This window comes from Orcinus orca, chromosome 5 (genome assembly GCF_937001465.1).
Source record: "Orcinus orca chromosome 5, mOrcOrc1.1, whole genome shotgun sequence".
Lineage (NCBI taxonomy): Eukaryota > Metazoa > Chordata > Mammalia > Artiodactyla > Delphinidae > Orcinus > Orcinus orca.
The window spans coordinates 4,494,652-4,512,493 of record NC_064563.1 but is presented as its reverse complement, the minus strand read 5'-3'; the positions used below and the strand labels follow the sequence as shown (position 1 = coordinate 4,512,493).

General features: G+C 46.3%; 1 protein-coding gene across 9 annotated transcripts in view; it reads right to left on the bottom strand.

Annotated features, from left to right (window-relative positions):
• The window catches only part of THRB (thyroid hormone receptor beta), a 392,184-nt gene extending 375,541 nt beyond the window's left edge, over positions 1 to 16,643 (bottom strand). For 2 of the 9 annotated variants that reach the window (XM_033431962.2, XM_049710126.1), the window contains exon 1: positions 16,473 to 16,643. The gene's annotated coding sequence lies outside the window, so the exon portion shown is untranslated. Of the gene's footprint in view, positions 1 to 15,188; positions 15,415 to 15,611; positions 15,937 to 16,472 lie in introns of those variants that run through there. The other 7 variants (XM_033431959.2, XM_033431964.2, XM_033431961.2 and 4 more) reach the window with 4 other exon arrangements.
• Between the last annotated feature and the right edge of the window lie 1,199 nt (positions 16,644 to 17,842).

Below are 17,842 nucleotides of genomic sequence, written 5' to 3'. Positions count from 1 at the left end.
TGGCATCCCCCACAGCCAAGAATTACGTGCCCCCAAATATCAATAGCACCCAGGTCGAGAAACCATGTTCCAGGGGTACAAAAGGGAAAAAAAAAAAAAAGCCTGGTAGAGGCAAGAGAAGAAGCTATTAGGAAAGAGAACGTGCTCGCCAGGACCACTAGGCGATCTCGGGCAACAAGTGAGGTCTTAGACAGAAGGGAGACAGCGTGGGAGAGAGAGGAGGGTGAGGAAACAGAGCTGGGGATCTGGCTGTGCCTCCTGTTTCACTGGATCCCTCTCTAGTCAACTCTGAACCAGGTGCTTGCGGGGTCAGCTCCACTGCTCCAGCTAAAGGCAGTCTGTGCCTCGTGAATACGAAGCAGAAGTCCAAAAGAGGCCAGAGGTCCTTGGGTGGAAATGAGCACTACAGGCTGCCCTCCAGGGATATATGCCACTGACAAGGAAGGCTGACGTGTAGCAGACGATGCTGGTGCCCTGACCCCCCTCCTCATGGGCTCCACTTCAATGCCCATGAGCTTGTCTTCCAGCTGCCAAAAACTGCATTCCTTTGCCTCAAGGTGTGCTGTTGGCTGCCCAAATGGCAGTCCTGAAATGCCGGGAAATCAGTCGCCTCTGTGGGCAGTCCTCAACGGATGCCTGACAGGTTTGGTGAAGAAGTAGGTACTCCCTTGCCTCTTGGGTGGGTAACCGTGAGACATGATCCACGCTGTCTCCCAGGGCTCCCCAGTGTGCCCACAGTGGTAACCGGTTTAATAATGCCTCCTTATTGACTGCTATCCCCATTCTGGCCCCCTTCCCCACTCTCCTATGGGTGTTTTCTTTACCTTCCCCCTAAAACGACTTGCACTTCAATTCTCATCTCAGGGTCTGCTTCTGGGGAACCCAAACTCTAATGGCAAGTCTTCTGAAGAGAGACTAAGCTGGCAGCCACTTGAGCCCCAGGTTCCTCGGATGTGAGAACTCTCTGGGTCCACAGTAGCCCTCTAGCAGAGGGGCCGGTCTTCCCATCCCCAAGTCCTAAGCACAGAATCATTGGGATCCTCTGAGCCACAGGCTCTAGACCGACTTCTTTCAGACCATCTGAAACCCAACTCCAGGCACATTCCTCTCTCTCCCATCGAGGGCACAGGCAAAGCCACATCTTTTGCTCAAGGCTGGCAGGGAATGCAAGCACAATCCCTATGAAGTCAAAATTCTGCAAGAACTCAAATAAGTAACACTTGACTCCGAGAAAGGGGTCTTACTCTGGTGCCAGGAAGAGCCAAAGATGAAAACAACGGCAGCCGTGGTTCAAATGAACTTTAATGAATTACCAGTGGGGATTGAAAACCACAGAATAGCAAAATGAAGCAGCTATTTCAAAACCTTGCTAGACAAAGAAGAGAAGTGAACTATAAACCCCCTCAGGGCGATGTTAAATCACTCATCTTCCCTGCAGTGGGAATTCTGAGATGTTAAAAATCTCAAGAAAATGCTCGGAGCTTGAGGGATGCCACGGCGGCAATGAGTGCAAGGGGCTCCCCACACCAGCAACAGGTCTGTAAACAGCGATGCCGCTGACACTTTCCAAGGGCCTCAGAACGCGGCCCTGCAGAAACCTGAAGCCATCGCCTGAGGAAGTCCCGCTGTCACCCAGGATGGGAATCAGGCGCCCCCCTTAGGGTCTAGTCACCGTAAGCCATTCCTAGGGGCGTTTCTTTACAAAGCCTCAGAAGTCTCTCTTCCTAACTTGGGGACGTTCGCTGGGTTTCATCTTTGCCAAGAACATCCACTTTGGGGCCCCGATTCCTTGCCAGCTTAGGTGAGGGGATGGGAAGATCTTCTATCTCAGCTCTGATGTGTGGAGAGTATTTTTGTGGTTTTTTTTTTTTGTTTTTTTTAAGGGAAAAGAACAGCAGAGCTTTTCTGCCGGACAACCTATTCCCTTATTTATAATGCAGGACAGCAGCGCCTTGTAAGTGTATATTCTGGTTCATCTGAGGACACACGGTTGTTCATTTTAAAATTAGATTCATCCTAGTTATACAAAAACAGCCTGCATGTGGTTAGTCAAAACAGCAGGAAAGCATTACTCAGCACCTACGTACTGGGCCTGCCTTCTAGACTCCACTAAACTTGTTCAACACACAGCCCCTGCCCTCTTGGAACTTCAAATCCAGCAGAGAAATATCCATCTCACTGACCAATATGAGGTTTGGACACTGGGCAGTGAAGAAATGCGTATAGTAAGTGACTAAACATGTAATATTACCTTTGGACAAAGGGGTGAGGGAAACTGTCATTAAAGGGGCACGCGGCAGCAGGGCAGAAGCGGAGGTACTTTGGATCTCAATCCTAATGAATCATGGCAGGACTGGGGGAGCTCCCTGAATGAAGGATATTAGGATGCTGTGCTGAAACAGAAGCAGGAAAAAATAGGTATGAAACCGTCAGGGACAGAAGTTTGCTTGTGGACAGTAGAACAGCATCAGAGCAAGAGACACGAGTAGATGTTATGAAAAAAGGCAGGAAGGTGGTCAGCTTCAGCATGACATTCAATCCAAGTGGGAGAGCCAACTCTGCCTTCAAGTGGCTGCAGTCCTGGGCAGGTGACCAAACATTTATTCTTCTTTATTTTTTAAAAATTTTAATTGGAGTGGAGTTGATTTACAATGTTGTGTTAGTTTCAGGTGTACAGCAAAGTGAATCAGTTATACATATACACATATCCACTCTTTTCTAGATTCTCTTCCCATGTAGGTCATTACAGAGTATTAAGTAGAGTTCCCCGTGCTATACAGCAGGTCCTTGTTGATTATCTATCTTATATATAGTAGTGTGTGTATGTTAATTCCAAGCTCCTAATTTATCCCTCCCCACCATGTTTCTTCTTTGGTAACCATAACTTTCTTTTCTACATCTGAGACTCTTTCTGTTTTGTAAATAGGTTCATATGATATCGCTTATATGTGGAATCTTTAAAAATGGTACAGATAAACTATTTACGTCTATTATTCTTATTTTCCACAGACCCTGAGGGTTCCCTAAGTTCAACGATGGACCATGGAACATATCTCTCAAGGATGAAAAATGCCCGGACATCTATAAAAAGGAGATTGTTACCAGTAAACACATCCTAACAATTTAAAACTGAAAAAAAGAATAACGAATGATACAAAATGATCAAGGAAACTTGCAGGTTGACTTTTGGGTCTCTCTCTTTGATCTCCTGCCTTTTGGACAATCAAGCTCCGTACTTCCAGGGTGAAGGCTGACTGAATACAATCACTTTTACAATTTTTGTAATAATAAGATAATGATAAAATTGTTTCCCATGTACTGGGCACTCCCCAGGCACTATGGATGGGCTCAGCAGTCCATAAACTCGATTCCACTCAATCTCCTCTATGATGCCGTCAAGTAAGTACCAATATTAGTTCACTGCACAGGTGAGGTGACTGAAGTTCAAGGTGGTTAACTCACTTGCCAGAGAGACCACGAGCTAGAAGGGGACAAAGCCAACTCAGCACCTGTAGGGACGTCCGCCACCCACCCGTAACTCCTGATCTCTCTCCAGTGCCCCAGCTCTCAACCAGCCCAGGACCCAGGACCCTCAGCTTCCACCCTCCCCACAACACACTTGGCCTCTAAGGGAAGCGGGGAGGGTGTCTCTCCTCCCTGCTCTGTGACAGGACTTTAAAATAGGACATGACTGGTGCCCACACTGCAGGTTACTCTGAGCCCCAAGGATCCCAGTGATGAGCCAGGAACAAGTTGGGGATTACTGAGAAAATGATTTCTTCTTTATTATGGAATGTCAAGAATTAGCTGGATTCAAAAAGATACACGCATCCCAATGTTCACAGCAGCACTATTCACAGTAGCCAGGACATGGAAGCAACCTAAGTGTCCATCGACAGAGGAATGGATAAAGAAGATATGGCACATATATACAATGCAATGTTACTCAGCCATAAAAAAGAACAAAATAATGCCATCTACAGCAACATGGATGCAACTAGAGATGATCATACTAAGTGTAGTAAGTCAGAAAGAGAAAGACAAATATCATATGATATCGCTTACATGTGGAATCTGAAATATGACACAAATGAACCCATCTACAAACATAGAGAACAGACTGGTGGTTGCCAAGCGGGAGGGGGTTGGGGGAGGGATGGAGTAGGAGGCTGGGATTAGCAGATGCAAACTATCATATATAGGATGGATAAACAACAAGGCCCTACTGTATAGCACAGGGAACTATATTCAATATCCTGTGATAAACCATAATGGAAAAGAATATGAAAAAGAATGTGTGTGTGTATATATATATATATATATATATATATACGTATAACTGGATCACATTGCTGGACAGCAGTAATGAAAACAACATTGCAAATCAACTACAATTAAAAAAAAAAGAATTAGCTGGATTCTGTACCTGAGAGGTACTTTATCAGGGTTAACTTCTTCATATTGCAAATTTTGATTTTCAAAAATATTGCAAAATATTTTACAAAAACAGACTTGAAGTCAAAGACAGCCCTACCTAGGGTAATATAAAGGCAAACAGTTCTTTCTTTTCCTTTTACAGGTCCTTAACATGATACTTCTGATCACTTGGTCTTATTTCTTCATAATCTAAAACACATGTGCACTTGGCAAGTGTTTCTTTACTCTCAGATTAAGACATTTTAATAATAATTAAGTACGTTTTCACAACGTTCGAAGGAAAGAGCTTCTTTGTTCTTTTCCTTTACCTCACTTTTATTATTCATGCCCCTCTAACATTTCCTTCGCCAGAGGCACTTCTGTAGAACTGGATGAATATCTGATCAAGCACATTTACAATTTGGGAAGAAAACAAGCAAATATCCTTTTTGACTAAAAAAGAGCGTTCCCCATTGTAGTAAGGAATGATAAGTAGAATAAATACTAGGAAAATTGCTATTTTTAGTCAAGACATTATGTAATAAGCCATTTATTTAAACTGTCTAAAGCTCTGCAGAATGATTCCAGGAAAAGGGCTTCAATTCCTCTGTCAACACACCAAGAATCGGCTCTGCCCTCTGCTTCCTGATAGCTCTACTTTAAATTTTAGTTTCCTTTAAAAAAATCAGCACATTCATAATGTGCCAATTATATACCAGGATTGATCAGTAAACTCCCAACACTACGTACATGTTATGACCCACAGAGATCTATCAAGAAAATCAAAATGATGATCAAAGACTAAAAGGGAAAGCCGGGTGTAGCCAGATGAATGATGACCCACCTCGTAAAAGTGAGCAGGAAGTGAGGAAACAGAACTGGGTCAGCTAGGAGGGTGGTACTGCACCAAAACCCAGAACTGGGTTATGTCATTGCTATCGGGATGTTTCCATCACTTGCCAGTGCCTCCAGAAGTACGAAGACAGTGCTGTGAGGAGAGCCTCAGAAGAACTGAAAAACAGAATTACACAGGGTGGCAAAGACAGTTCACTGGCCACCAAATGTTCCGGCTCCCCTTCCCCTTCTACAGCACAGAGGCATCGCAGGAAAGCAGCTGTGAGACAGGGGCTGTATCTCTCATCCTGCTTTCTTCAGCGGGAGGTGGGCACGGCATTGTTCTCACCAGTGGAATCAGAGCAAAATGATTCTGGGTCACTTCCAAGCGGAGGCAGTTAGGAGGCTGGTGTGTTTCTGCACTCTCTTGCCTTCTCAGGGGTCTGATGCAGTGAAGACATGGCCTTGGAAGCCTTGAGCTGGAGATGGAGGAGCCCAAGACCAAAGGAATCAGGATTCCTCAGAATCGCCATAGAGCAGAGTCCCCAAGCTAATCAGGAACCGCAATTTTCAACTTCACGTGGGTGAAAGATAAACTTCTACCTTCTTTAGCTCCCATGCATTTTTAATTTTATTTCAAAGTGTAGATGGTGTTTTCCTAACCAATATACGTGGCAAGAAAAACTTAAGTGTCTCAATCACTTGAAATAATGTATACAATTTATTTTTGCATGGAATTTGATAGAACGATAGATTTTTTTTTTTTTTTTTTTTTGCGGTACGCGGGCCTCTCACTGCTGTGGCCTCTCCCGTTGCGGAGCACAGGCTCCGGACGCGCAGGCTCAGCGGCCATGGCTCACGGGCCCAGCTGCTCCGCAGCATGCGGGATCCTCCCGGACCGGGGCATGAACCCGTGTCCCCTGCATCGGCAGGCGGACTCTTAACCACTGCGCCACCAGGGAAGCCCTAGAACGATAGATTTTTAAGGCTAAAGTTGTTCTGCCCAGTTCTAGCAGCTACTAGCCACTAATGGCCATTGAGCATTTGAAATGTGGCTAGGTCAAGATTGAGATGTGCTACAAATGTAAAATATACACCAGATATTAAAGGTTTAATACAAAAAGCAAAATATCTCATTGGTATTTCGTATTGATTATATGTTAATAATTTTTGGATGAAATAAAATATACTATTGAGGTCAAACTCACTGGTTGCTTTTTACTCATTTGTAACATGGCTACTAGAAAATTTTAAACTACCTATGTGGCTCACATTATATTTCTGTTGGACTCTGATCAGCTAGTAGGTGTTAGTGAATTACAACCCACCTTCTGTTTTTGTAAATAAAGTTTTATTGGTACAGAGCCATGACTGCTTACATGTTATCTATGGCTGGTTTTGCATTACAGGGCAGAGCTGAGTAGTCCTGAAAAGCTGAAAATATTTATTATATGGCCTATTATAGAAAGTATTTGTAGAAAATCTGTTTGGGATTACTAAGAAATAAGACCAAACAATGATAAGAAGTCATCATGCTAAGGGAATGTAAAAGGAAAAGAAATCATTGTTGACTTTATATTACCCCAGGTAGGGCTGTCTCTGACTCTAAGTCTACTTTTGTAAAATATTTTGCAATATTTTTAAAAACTAAAATTTGCAATATGAAGAAGTTAATCCTGATAATGCCCGGACTAAGGATAACTTTGAAATTACCTAATTTATCTACTCTTACCATTTCATGACTAAGGAAATGAAAGCTCAGATAAGTGAAGAGACTTGTCCAAAATATTCTTATTCTAAATTAGGTGGTATTTCTATAAGGTCACTATCATTCATTCATTCATGGATTCATACTCTCCACCCATCTCTAATTTCGATCATTAAAGAAATAAAATCCCTATCAGGTAGAAAAATCAGCACTTAAGAGCAGAGAAATCCTTGAGTAATAACAGCGACAAATAGGCTGTGGGATAGTTTTTAAATTAAGCTTCATTTGAAAACACTTTAAAGAGAACCTATCATGTAATCTGCTTTCAAATTAAACTTGAAATTCCCCCAAATGTAGAGCCAGCTTGCTAAAAATATGCCTTATTGGAATTAAATGTTAAAAATTTGCCACATCTTGGAGAAAAGGAAATCTGTTCCCAAAGACTTCACAGCAACATATAACTGCCTCTGTTCTAGCAGCCATCCTCTCTCAGTGTATTATTCTAGAACTTCTAACTGGGCTCACCATTTCCAGTCTCTGTCCCACTCAAGACCTATCCCCAAGAGCCCTTCTAAAATAAAAATCTGATGTGCTGACCATTCCTTCGTCTCTCCATGCTGTCAAGATAAAGTCCATCTTCCTTATTTGGTCTGGAAAGTCTTCATCATGTGGCTTCTACCTGCTCCTACGGCTGCATTTATTGCCCTGTGCACGTCAGACTAAGCTCCTTGCAATTTCCCAAATGCTTCATACTTTTATTCCATTTCATGCACTTGTATATGGTGTTCTTACTGCCTAGAACTCTCCCCACTCCGGACTATGGGTCCCCACTGTACACTGTACTTATTCCATCACAGAACTTATCAATATTGTAGTTGATTGTAACCATTGAAGCCTTAATTCTACCACCACTAGGAATAGCTAATATTTAGGAACACTGAATTGCAGGTCAAGTGCTACACTATTTCATTTAATCTTCACATGTTATAGATGAGGAAACCAAGCAAGTGTAATAAAGCCAGGGGAAGCCAAGACATGAATCCACACATCCCCACTCTGCAGCTCTGGCTCTTAACTCGACACCAGTGGTTGTCAGTGGGGGTGACTTTCCTGCCCATGAGACATCTGGCAATATCCGGAGACATTTTTCCTTGCTGAAACTGGCGTGTCGGGGAAGCTACTGGGATCTAGTGGGTAGAGGTCAGTGATACTGCTAAACATCCTACAGTAATGAGTGCAGCTCCTCAAAGGAAAGAATTATTCGGCCCCAAATGTCAATAGTTCAGAGGCTGAAAAACACTGGTCTACACTAAATTAACTCCTGTTGATTGACCCAGGAGACTCTGAGTATCCCTACAGCAAGGATTTTTAAATGTTCACCATGGTGTCTTGGAACGTACTATAGAGCCTGGTACCCAGTAGACGCCCAGTGCATATATGATGGATGGATGGGTGGAGGGATGGATGCAGGAATGGATGGATGAATGGGTGGAGGGATGGAGGGATGGGTGGTTGAATGGGTGGAGGGATGGACAGATTCCAGGAGAAAAGAAGCAAGCTGCCTTATTTTACGCCTTGGTTTTCATGACAACTTCAATAAAGATAAATCTGAACACACCTTCTTAATTAACAGCAAATGAATGCATGCAGAGTACATTCCAGAGGATGCCTTCACCTTAGCAATACGTCACATTTACGAACCTATAGTGTGAGATTAAATTAATAAGCCAAATGCCTAGCATTATATTTTTTCAAGAGTCCCTTACAACTACTACACTACAGGATAAATTGACATGTTCATCATCCACATAGGCCATAACTTAAATTGTTTTAAAAAAGAGTTCCTGTATAAGGTTCCCCTGGTTTCTTTTTCTTATATAAAAGACAAATAATACAAGAATATACAACCTTATGCTTCCCCCTGTTGTAACTACAATTCCAATATAAATACATCATTCTAGATTTCCAGATGCTTGGGGTACAAATTACAATGAAGCTTAGGTGAAATTCAAAAAAGTAAACAAAAACATACATGGCAGAAATAACCCATTCTCTGTCTTACGGAAATTAATGTACCTAAATACCAGAAATGAAGTCAAGGAAAGATATTTTATGATTATAATATTTTTGAAGTAACGGCCATTTAGCCTGATTTTTACATAATCACAAACACTTCAACAATGGCGGCATTAATCAGTGCTGAATACAAACTGATAGATTTTCTACAGAAGAGCACAAAGGTTCAGCTGTGGGGCTAGTTAAAACAAATTGTACTCAATTTTTTAAGTGCAGTACTATGAACTATTCCTCACAACCTTCTGCATTGAACTTTAGCCGTTTGTGGTTTCTCACACACACACACACACACACACACACACAAAGAATATGCTGACCCAATAAGTTTTGGTACCTGCTCTCCCTCTTGGAGATTCACATGCACACATGCATAAATGTAGACTCTCAGAATGCTTGCGTTAAGTTGTTAAACTCGGGATTTCCCATAGAGTAACAAATAAAAAGTTAAATCTGATGAAGATCTGCCGAAACATTTAGGAGTAGGGAGAAGGCCTAAAAGTGATGACAGGATGTGTAGCTGGGGACATCAGCATAACTGTGGCATTTCTTGCCATGGGAACCACAGCTGACGCCAGAGACGAGCAGTGCCTTTTTCACTGTATGTGAGAACATGACACGCACTTGTCACAGAGGCAGACTCTGCATGTATGGACATGCAAGTGGTGAGACATCGCCGCATATGGAAGAGCAACACGAAAAAGCTAACCCGAACCCAGGAATGTCATCACTGCTAATATCAATCATGATTTTTTGAGCACCTGTTCTGTACAACCGTGGCTGAAATCTGGGAAAACAGAGCCTTAAGAGAAACAAAAGAGGGGAAAGTATATCTGAACCATCTTGAGAACCACGGAACAACGCAAGTCACAAGAGTCAGAATATTCAGTGGGCCCTGGATGCCACAATCATACAGTCTGCCACCAAAACCAGGACTGTCTTCTCCACTCTCTTCATCATGAACACTCCTGGGTCTCCAGAGGAATCACACAAGTGTACTTCCCAGATGAAGAAGACATACCTGCTGTCAATTAACATTCCTTTGTCCAAGCTTTTGCTTTCATCAGGTTATCACTCATGACTTTTTGAATAAACCCCTACGTTCTTGATCCCAGAAGAGAAGGCATAATCCTTAAGATCTCTTTTATTAGAAAGAGGAAGTTGAGTGAGTAATTCGTTCAGATCAGTCCTTTCCTAATTGTTATATGTGCCCCATCCACAGTCCACTCTCAGCACGCACACACACATACGCACAGGCACACACATGTACGCATATGTTATTATACGTATTACTATACTGTTATATACACGTTGCATATCATGATATACATATTATTGTATGTGTTGTATACATGTATACATATGTATATGTATATTGTGTATATGTATATGTATATGTTCGAGTGTCTATCATGATGAAGAGGCTACAATATGCTTCCTGGGACAGAGTCAAGGTTCCTGGGTCCAAATTCCAGGCTCTCCTGACTTGCCATTTGGAAAAAGATACTTAAGTTCACAGCAGAGCTCAGTTTCTTACTCAGTAAAAATAGTACTGCACAGGAAGAGCTGCCAGTACATAAAGATCCAAAGTCCCTGGAAATTAGGACAGTTATGGACAGGCAACATTAGCATTAAATGTAGATCACGATTCTCACTGTCAGCTGGCCAGATTCCCGAGAGAAGGATAGAGAAATAGGTTATCTGTGACTCAGTAATCCGGATAGCCTCCCCTCCCCCATTTGCTTAAATGCTGTAATTGACGAACACTTTGGGAACTTAAGGTGGAGAGTGAACACCCTGAATCAGAAGACTCACCAGCCTAAAGGTATTCAACCCCACACCGCATGAATCCCAAGACAGTCCCGGGTGAATCGCACTGCAATTTACGCTAATACACATGGGCGACAAAACCCACAAAACCATCACATCCTCAGATTAAAAGAACTTTATGTCACCTAGGGGGCCATATGAGGGACCCCGATAGGCATATCCATTCCATCCCAGTGGAGACCACTTCAGAATCCCTTTGCATTAACATATGCATATTGTCTCATAGCTCACTGGGCTACACACTGAGCTGCAAAAACAGGCCCAGACACATACGAGGTACACACATTTTTGTAGACTGAATGAGGAATCAAATCAAGTAATGAAAATGACTTTAAATAAAGCAAGGAGTTCACCTGCCATCTATTGCTCAACCAGCTCAGACACTAGAACAAGCCCTTCTAGCAAACTACCCTGCTGTGATATGGACATACAATGTAATCCAGGCAGCAAACACTCACATTGGGCAAAACTAAGACAGAAGATGACACCTGATACACTATCAGAAAAATGAGAGAAACGTCTCCCCTTCTCCCCCTCTCATTCATTCTTCCAACGAGCTTCTCCCTTGTGCCCATGTGTCAAAGCCTTTGCTAGGTGCTATAAGTCAAGGATGAGTAAACCCATAGCCCATCACCACAGTTCAGAGGGGAAAACAGAAATGAAACAAAAACAAACACACCACCCTGCAGGGCGATAACTGTACAGGCTAAAGCACAAAGTATGGAGGCCACCCGTTGAGAGAGGTTTATGGCCATAGGGTCATTTCCAAGTACCTGGCTGTCCCGTCCCCCAGACTGTTCCAGTTTAAAAGCTTGGCGGAGATACTGGATATTTGAGGAAGTCAGCCTGAAGAACATGCTAACCATTCATTCCTCTAGGTTTTCTGAGCTCTACTTCTGCACAGGGGACGGCGTCCCGAATCTCCTCTGCGGGGCAATGGGACCTCAGACCCCCAAAGATAAAGTCCCACTGGGTGACTTTCCATTATTACGCCTTCTGCATTTTTTTCCCTCGAGGGTTGGTAAAAGACTTGACCATATAAAGAATTTTACTTCATTTTCCGTAGAAATGAAGTTCAAGTATTGGCCATTATATGATCTGACATTTCATAGGAGCAGATACTAGTTGCCATGTACCATGGTAAGCACTCTACAAATGTTATCTGATCTATCCTTACAGCTTCAAGGCCTACCTGCCACATCAATGCTTCCACTCTGCATTTGCTTCTGTTAACTTGGCTACTGAGAAGCTCAGAGCGAAATTAAATACTGAAAAGCAATAAGCACTTACGATTTCAGTTTGATTATCTGTACTCCTCTACAAGATTTTGATCTCTCCTCCTTTGCCATTTTTACCAGTCTCGTCACTTTGCGGGATTTTTACTATGCATTTACTGAGACACATTTCTGGAAGCCAATACTCTACAAACAAAAACAAATGACCAGAACCATCAACTGTAATTTCCTTTTAGTTTCAGTTGTCACAAGAGTTTCCATGAATAGCTCATTTGAAGATGACCCCTTGTGTGTCATACCTCGGTCACTTGGAAACTCAGATAGTGAAATATTTCCACCATCATCAGGTTCAGAATCTGTTCATGAAGTGCAGAAAAGGGAAAAGGGGAGAGGTTGACTGACGTAACTTACCCATAGGGTAACCACTAGGTTGCTTCCTAATCTACTACCAAGGGATATTTCTATCTTGTGCTGGTTCCTGACAGTCCCGTTCACGCCCTCCCCAACATCTACTTCTGTAGACCAGCTATACCACGACATGCCCTTGGTCCCCTTAGGGCTGCCAAGGCCAAAGGCACCACCAGAACCTGCTGAGTGAGAAGGCATCGCTATCACCCAGCGATGTCTGTTCCCTGGAATTTCACTCTCCGCACTGACAATGCCTCTGGAACTCATAAAGATTCTGCTGAAACCCAGGGAGCTGAAGGTCAGTGTCTTCAGGGAATCAAGGTACCATGTAAGACAAACTGCTGCTGAGGATTTCCATGTACTCAAGGCAAACGCCCCCAGGAAGAACTCACAGAAATAACTCTCTGCGTTGTCACTACATAGAGCAGGGCTAGCTTTCGTATCCAAAAAAAGAGAGAGATAAAAATCGAACCATATATACATGGCACACACACACATACACAGGCACAGATCTTGGCGCATCCAATTGGTACCCAGTTAGATGCTTAGTCAGGTATTTTTTGGAACACAGTGTTTGGGCGCAACCATTTATTTATTCAACAAAGATTTATCCAGCACCTACTGTGTGCCAAGCACTGTTCAAGATGCCAGAGAATCACGAGTGAACGAGACAGTCAAGATTCTTTTTCTCAAGGACTCTATAGTCTAGACAGGTACTCAACAAGTAGCAACTGAAATGAACAATTCAGATGGAAAATAAGACCAAGGAAGGGAAAAAAAAAAAAAAAAAGGAAGCAAAAAACAATGCCATGGCTTTGAGAAGGAATGGGAGGCTGCCTCTGCTCCAATGGTCAGGGGAGGGCTTTTTAAAGAAGTAACACATAATCTTACAATAAAATGACAAAAAGGAGCTGAAGAAACCAATCACCTTTACTCTGATTTCCATCAAAAAGATGAGCTTACTAAAAAAAGAAAGGTGCAATCCCATATGTGGGTCCACACACCCTGTGCTTCAAACGACTGCAAAAAGCCCAGGAAAGGAAAAGGATCCACAACTTTCTCTGCTCTTAAGGAAATTTTAAGAAATCTCCTTTCCCCAAAGATGCTAAATGAAAAGGAAGTTGCCTTAATTCATCTCTGTGGTAGGATTTACTACAAAGAATCTAAAAGGAGGGAAAATGGAATGTTTATTCCTCTTTTAAAGGTCAGTTACTTTATAATGTTCCAATGTCAATAAAATTATGCCTTTGCCTTGTAACGCCAACAGGAATTGCTTCATTTAAAAAAAAAAAGTCTAGGGCTAAATTCAGTATCACTTATCTCACTTGTTGGAAAAGAGAAGCAAATCATATTTACTAGCAGATGATACCACTTCCAATACATAATAAAACTTTGAAATTCACTAAAAATAAGATTCTGATAGTATCTTTTCAACGTGCACAAATAATAAGTGATTGTTCACCAATACCTTCCCATATCCCATATCCCAGCCCAAACAAATCGCTTAGTATTGAATTTCTGTTGGAGTCAATTAAAACGCTTAGCCAACTGGCATGAAAACTCCTGAAAACGTCCACTGCTCAAAATAACTTTCATCAAAACACCTTCTTCTTTCATGTTTCCTAGTCCCTGACTTGTTTCATAATAAAAGAGGTAAGCAGAAATCAATTAGGGAGCAGATCCCTCACCGTGAATATTCAGATTGAATCATGGAATATTTTGACTAAAACGCAATTTGTATTACCTTGCAATGCACAGCATGCTATATATTATTGAAATGTAAATACGCAGACGAAACTAAAAGAAGGCAAAGCTATTGTCCAGCAGGTCTGCATCACCCAATACATGTATCACTATCAGAAACTGCTGTGCTCTGGTATTAATACGCTGTCCAAGGAATGCTTAATTTTTTGAACTTCAAAACGGGTCTTTAAAACTGACTCTCACTGGCACCTAAGAACAATAACATGCTAAAGGGAAGACTGTTTCATTTATTTACTGATGAGGCTTAACGTTTGAATCTTCACAAATTCTCAACGTGTGCGGAGCGGGGCCGACGTAGAGGCTGCGCTTTTCTGCCCAGGTAAACTCTTGTCTCTCTTTCACTCACTTCACTAACTGTTATGCTTCTAGACCCTTCCTGTAAAATTTCCCATTTGGGGAAAAATTATACACTGAGCCTTCCGTAAACAAAACACTCACCCCGCCCCCATTAAAACAAATCAGAAGGCTTAAGAATTAGCACTAATACTGAGCCTACAATGGTCGCCGGCAAATACAAATGACAACTGCAGCCGAGAAGGGCCAAATCCACCTGGAGTAAAAACTCCCCCAATGAGTCCTTCTCCGAGGGGTGCCCGGGGTGGGGTGGCGACCTTGCAGCTGGCACAACTCGGGGACTGGAACCGACTCGAGGGGCCCCAGGGGAAGATGCTGCGTCAAGAGAAGCGAAGCAAGAAGCGCGAACCGGGAGGCGAGCGACGTCGCCCCCCATTCCCCGGGGAGGTGGGGAGAAGCCAAGTCGCCAGGCACGGGCACCAGGGCACGCCACCCGCAGAATCGGTCCCCTCTCAAAGCCCGGAGTTCCGGGGCAGGAGAACAGGGGCGATGGGGGACCCACAGTCCCTTTAAACCGCCTCCACACACACACCCCCGCCCCACCACCAGCCCCGGTGTCTGCCAACCTTTTCCGAACCCTCGTGTCACAGAACTTCCTCATCATGGAAACTTCCACTCGGTTCGGCGCTGAGGATGCCAAACTCCATGTCACAAGGAGGCTGTCAACAGCCGGGCTCGGGGTTTGAGGAACACCGCCGCCCCAGCCGCCCCGCTCCGCCGCTGCCCACGCCGCGGCTCCCCGAGCGGTGCCCGGGCGGAGAGGGCACCTCCTACCCCCAGACGGGGCGCGAACCCCCGGAGGCGGGTACCAGGGCGGCTGACACCCCACCCACGCCCGCCCGCGCGCGCGTGCGCGCCCGGCGTCGCCGCTCGCACCCCGTGTGGTTCCCGCGACACCCCCGTCGCCCTCCTGCCCACCCCCCGGACGGCGGGGACCGTCGCCCCCTCCCCCGCACCCCCGCCTCCGCGCCGTCCTCCGGCCAAATTACCGGTGTCCTCCAGCCTGCCGGGTCGGGCGCCCCTGCCCGGGGAAGGCCGCCTGCGGGCGCTGCCCGAGCCCGGGAGCAGAAGGTCTCCTTCCCCAGCGCACTCACATTATTCATGCAAAGTTAATCCCCGCCGCGTCACGGCCGCCCGCCTGAGGATATGCGCCTTCCTTGGCCAAGCCCCGCAGTCTCCACCCTCCTCCGCCCCCTCCTCCCGGCGGCGGGGTCCCGGGGAGCGCCGGCGACGGGACGTCGCGCGAGTCCTGCAGAATGTCAACTCCCCGGGCGCAGAGGGGCGGCCGCAGCCGGGGCCGCACCGCTCGCCCGGGCCGCTCCACTTTTATAGGCGCAGGAAGCGAGCGCGGCCCGGCCGCCGAGTCCCCGCCTCTCGGGCCCGCGCGCCCGGCCGGCTCCCGGCCGCTGCCCTCCTCCGGCCCCGGCGCCCCTCCGCGCCGCGTCTGCCAACCGGTGACCTGGTTTTGCATCCGGCCCGCCCGGCGGTCCGACTCGCGCGGCGGCGGTGGCGGCCGGGAGCAGGCCATTCGGGCTCCCCCAGGGGCGCCGCGAGGAAATGGCTTCCCGGCCGCGCGCCCCGCCGCCGTCGTCCCCCGCCGGCCCGGCCGCCCGCCCGCCAGCCCCCGACACTACCGCCCGGCCCCGGCCCGGAGCTCGGACGCGTCCGCCGCTCCCCGGCCCGCGACCCCTGCCCAGCGCGCCCCTCACGCGCCGCCCGGCTCGCCGCCTCCGCACCTGCCGCCCCAGGTGCGGGCTCCCCCTCGTCCCCGTCCCGGCCGTGCCCTCCACCCTGGGAGTCCTCCCCGGGTGGCGATGTCGCGGCGGTGTTGGTGGCGCGCGTCCACCCACCAGGTTGCGTGCGCACGGCGGTTCGGGCTTGGGCGTCATTCCTCTCGTCGGCAAAGAGGAAGGGACGGGGGGACGAGGGACACGGGGCCGAGGAAGGGTGACTTCCAGAAGCACGGGCTCCTTTTGGCCCGGGCCGCCGCGCTCCTCCCTCCTTCTGCGAACCACTTGTGGCGCGTGTCGGGCCGACACGGCGATCTGGCTCCTCCCGGGGCCTCGCTCCCGCCGGGCGTCTGGCGTTCCCCATCATCGCCACCCCCGGGAATAAAGTTTGCAAAAAATACCCGGCTTGCGCCTGAAGGAAACACCCCCTCCACACCACCCGGCACATCCTGGGAGACGGGCGCAGGGTGGGGACCCTCCGCAGGTTCCAGGAGGGCCGCCCTGTTCATTTGTCTTTGGCCTGGACATGGACAAATAAAACCCGGAAGACAAAAATAATTTATACTCTTGGAAAGTCCTGCCCCGGTCAAATATGAGCTTCTAAAATCCCCCCACCCCCACCCCCAGTCCTGAACGCCAAGGGTTCAGGCTACGAGAAAAGCAAGCAGGCTGCTGCGTCCTGGGCTGGAAGCATGCTTGTGAAAATCCTGAGCACCCAAGAAGATTAAAACGTCATCGGTCGGAGGCTAGGGTTACAATAAACCTATTTTGACGGCAGAGTACAATGATTTTCTTATAGATAATATCAAAATAATTCCGACTTCATTATTCAATATACACAAGTATTAGTATAACGAACCGTTTTGACAGTGGCTTTTTTAGCCTCAACTGTCTGAACAATGATTTATTGGAGAGTTTTCTAATTTCCAGCCGGTGACGTGTTTTATTCATAATTCTTGTGAGCGTCCCAGGGAAACGGATGAGAAGCCTACTGACAGCGTGAACTACCACAACGGTCAAGAATTCAGAAACTGCTTCTGCTGTTGAGTACAGAGTTTCAGCGCGCGGGTCGAGAGAGAGGGAGTCGCAGACCCCAAGGCTCCCTGGCGAGAGGGAGGGACCTCTCCCTTCAGACTCCACGGACTCTGTTTCCCCTGGGTCCTTGGCAAGAAATCCGTGCTTTATTCTGCACTCTTTTAACAAGGCTGCAGCCTAGGACTTGCAGGGTTTGTAGCTGGAGAGAAGTTGTTCTCCTTTTGCAGCTAAGTTCCTGGGCTTTGCTCCAAAGCTGCCCGGGATGTTTTGGTTGGTTTGGAGGAAAGCTGTGGAGTCTGCACCATTTGATCCAAACAGGCGGCCCCCTGGTGGCTAACTGTGGGTGAAAAGCTGGCCACTGGCGGAGAAGCCTGCCCCGACAGGCCCCCACAGTTGACGGCCGGTCTTCGCAGGGGCCATGGAGCCGCTGGAACAACTTTGCAAGGAGGGGAGGT